Raw genomic sequence first — 4,363 nt, 5'->3', positions numbered from 1 at the left:
CCCTAGGGCTAGTCTTCCAAGAGTCCTTAAGCAATGTAAAAAACATTCATAAACAACAAAGGCAAAGTAAAAGCACAAAACACAAACAAAGTTCCACATTCCTTTTACCTAAACATATTACCAGTTGCACCCCCATCCCTCCCACATACCTCATGTGCACATGTTAATTTAAATACAACATAACATAATAACCTCTTAGACCCATTCTAGTCGTTCAAGACATTTTGTGAATTAATCTCTTAAAACCACTATTTGGCAAGTTTTTGGAACTTTCTGACAAGGACCTTAAATCAAATAAAATGTTATTTGTCACATGCGCCAAATACAACAGGTGTAGACTTTACCGTGAAATGCTTACCTACAGTGCCTCGCAAAAGTATTCATCCCCCTTGCTGTTTTTCCTACTTTGTTGCATTACAACCTGTAATTTAAATTGATTTTTATTTGGATTTCATGTAATGAACATACACAAAATAGTCCAAATTGGTGAAGTGAAATGGAATTGTTAAAAAAATAAAAAATAATGGAAAAGTGGTGCGTGCATATATATTCACCCCTTTCGCTATGAAGCCCCTAAATAAGATCTGGTGCAACCAATTACCTTCAGAAGTCACATAATTAGTTAAATAAAGTCCACCTGTGTGCAATCTAAGTGTCACATGATCTGTCACATGATCTCAGTATATACACACCTGTTCTGAAAGGCCCCAGAGTCTGCAACACCACAAAGCAAGTGGCACCACCAAGCAAGCGGCACCATGAAGACCAAGGAGCTCTCCGAACAGGTCAGGGACAAAGTTGTGGAGAAATACAGATCAGGGTTGGGTTATAAGAAAATATCAGAAACTTTGAACATCCCAAGGAGCACCATTAAATCCATTACTAAAAAATTGAAAGAATATGGCACCACAACAAACCTGCTAAGAGAGGGCCGCCCACCAAAACTCACGGACCAGGCAAGGAGGGCATTAATCAGAGAGGCAACAAAGAGACCAAAGATAACACTGAAGGAGCTAAAAAAAAGCTCCACAGCGGAGATTGGAGTATCTGTCCATAGGACCACTTTAAGCCGTACACTCCACAGAGCTAGGACTTACAGAAGAGTAGGCAGAAAAAAGCCACTGCTTTAAGAAAACAATAAGCAAAAACGTTTGGTGTTCGCCAAAAGTCATGTGGGAGACTCCCCAAACATATGGAAGAAGGTACTCTGGTCAGATGAGACTAAAATTGAGCTTTTTGGCCATCAAGGAAAATGCTATGTCTGGCGCAAACCCAACACCTCTCTTCACCCCGAGAACACCATCCCCACAGTGAAGCATGGTGGTGTCAGCATCATGCTGTGGGGATGTTTTTCATCGGCAGGGCCTGGGAAACTGGTCAGAATTGAAGGAATGATGGATGGCGCAAAATACAGGGAAATTCTTGAGGGAAACCTGTTTCAGTCTTCCAGAGATTTGAGACTGGGACGGTGGTTCACCTTCCAGCAGGACAATGACCCTAAGCATACTGCTAAAGCAACACTCGAGTGGTTTAAGGGGAAACATTTAAATGTATTGGAATGGCCTAGTCAAAGCCCAGACCTCAATCCAATTGAGAATCTGTGGTATGACTTAAAGATTGCTGTACACCAGCGGAACCCATCCAACTTGAAGGAGCTGGAGCACTTTTGCCTTGAAGAATGGACAAAAATCCCAGTGGCTAGATGTGCCAAGCTTATAGAGACATACCCCAAGAGACTTGCAGCTGTAATTGCTGCAAAAGGTGGCTCTACAAAGTATTGACTTCGGGGGGTTGAATAGTTGAATGCATGCTCAAGTTTTCAATTTTTTTTGTCTTATTTCTTGTTTGTTTCACAAGAAAAAATATTTTGCATCTTCAAAGTGGTAGACATGTTGTGTAAATCAAATGATACAAACCCCCCCAAAATCCATTTTAATTCCAGGTTGTAAGTCAACAAAATAGGAAAAAGGCCAAGGGGGTGAATACTTTCGCAAGCCACTGTAAGTGTTCACTTAATTCACGGTATCGCCTTTCATAATGTGTTTGTGAAATCCCATACCCTTTTGAAAAGCCCTGCCTTTTCATTCCATAGGATTTATTGGCAATGAATCCACAGAGAGATCTTAAGACATCCTCTTTCTTAGCCCTCCAGCCCAATGGCTGGATAGATAACAAACAGAGCAGCAGCAGTGAATGTGAAGAGTGTGAAAGAGTGTGAAAGTGTGTCTATGTGTGAGTGTGTGTTTTTGGCGTCAATATGCATATGTGTGTGTTTTTTGTGTGAGCATGAGTGTATCTAGTGTGTATGTGTGTGTTGGAATGTCAGTGTAGTATGTGTGAGTGTGTGGGTAGAGTCCAGTGCGTGTGGGTAGAGTCATTGCAATTAAACGAGTGTCAATGCAAATAGTCCGGGTAGCAATTTGATTAACTTTGATTAGCAGTTTTATGGCTTGGGGGTAGAAGCTGTTCAGGAGCCTTTTGGTCCCAGACTTGGTGCTCCGGTACCGGAGAACAGTCTATGACTTGGGTGGTTAGTCTGTGACAATCTTTAGGGCCTTTCTCTGACACTGCCTGGTATAGACGTCCTGGATGGCAGAGAGCTCAGCCCCAGGCCTGTACTGGGCTGCACACACTACCCTCTGTAGCACCTTACGGTCAGATGCCAAGCAGTTCCCATACCAAGTGGTGATACAGCCAGTCAAAATGCTACCAATGGTGCAGCTGTATAACTTTTTAAGGATCTGAGGGCCCATGCCAAATCTTTTCAGCCTACTGAGGGTGAAGAGGCATTGTCCGGCCCTCTTCACGACTGTGCTGGTGTGTTTGGACCATGATAGATCCTTGGTGATGTTGGCATTGAGGAACTTGAAGCTCTCGACCCGCTCCACGACAGCCTCGTCGATGTGAATGGGGGCGTGCTCAGCCCTCCGTTTCCTGTAGTCCACGATCAGCTCCTTTGTCTTGCTGATGTTGAGGGAGAGGTTGTTTTCCTGGCACCACACTGCCAGGTCTCAGACCTCTTCCCTATTGTTGCCTACCCTCACCACCTGTGGGTGGCCTGTCAGGAAGTCCAGGATCTAGTTGCAGAGGGAGGTGTTCAGTCCCAGGGTCCTTAGCTTAGTGATGAGCTTGGAAGGCACTATCGTATTGAATGCTGAGCTGTAGTCAATGAACAGCCTTCTCACATAGGTGTTCATTTTGTCCAGGTGGGAAAGGGCATTGTGGGGTGCAATAGAGATTGCGTCATCTGTGGATGTGTTGGGGCGCTATACGAATTGGTGTGGGTCCAGGGTGTCTGGGATGATGGTTTTGATGTGAGCCATGATCAGCCTTTCAAAGCATTTCATGGCTACAGATGTGAGTGCTACGGGGCGATAGTCATTTAGACAGGTTACTTTGGCATTCTTGGGCACAGGGATTATGGTGGTCTGCTTGAAACATGTAGGTATTAAAGACTGGGTCAGGGAGAGGTTGAAAATGTCAGTAAAGACACTTACCAGCAGGTTAACGCATGCTCTGAGTATGCGTCCTGGTAATTAGTCTGGTCCTACAGCCATGTGAATGTTAACCTGTTTAAAGATCTTACTCACATCGGCCATGGAGAGCGTGATCACACAGTTGTTCAAAACAGCTGTTGTTCTCATGCATGGTTCAGTGCTGCTTGCCTCGAAGCGAGCATAGAAGGCATTTAGTTAGTCTGGTAGGCTTGTGTCACTGGGCAGCTCGCTGCTGGGTTTCACTTTGTAATCCCTGATAGTTTGCAAGCCTTACCACAAACGATGAGCATCAGAGCCAGCGTAGTAGGATTGGATCTTAGTCCTGTATTGACGCTTTGCCTGTTTGATGGCTCGTCTGAGGTCGTAGTGGGATTTCTTACATTAGTCCGGATTAGTATCCCGCTCCTTGAAAGCGGCAGCTCTAGCCTTTAGCTCAGTGCGGATGTTGTGTGTAATCCATGGCTTCTGGTTGGGATATGTACGTACAGTCACTGTGGTGATGACGTCGTCGATGCACTTATTAATGAAGCCGTGACCGATATGGTATACTCCTCAATGCCATGGGATGAATCCCGGAGCATATTCCAGTCTGTGCTAGCGAAACAGTCCTGTATTGAGCTCTTCACTGGTACTTCATGTTTGAGTTTTTGCTTGTAAGCAGGAATCAGGAGGATAGAGTTATGGTCAGATTTACCAAATGGAGGGCGAAGGAGAGCTTTGTATGCTTCTCTGTGTGTGGAGTAAAGGTGATCTAGAGTTTTTTCTCCTGCAGGTGACATGCTGGTAGAAGTTATGTAAAACAGATTTCAGTTTTCCTGCATTAAAGCCATTGGCCACTAGGAGCGCTACCGCTGGGTGAGCATTTT

This window comes from Coregonus clupeaformis, chromosome 18 (assembly GCF_020615455.1).
Source record: "Coregonus clupeaformis isolate EN_2021a chromosome 18, ASM2061545v1, whole genome shotgun sequence".
In the NCBI taxonomy this organism is placed as follows: Eukaryota; Metazoa; Chordata; class Actinopteri; order Salmoniformes; family Salmonidae; genus Coregonus; species Coregonus clupeaformis.
The sequence above is the reverse complement of the archived record's forward strand: the minus strand, read 5'-3'. Positions refer to the sequence as shown.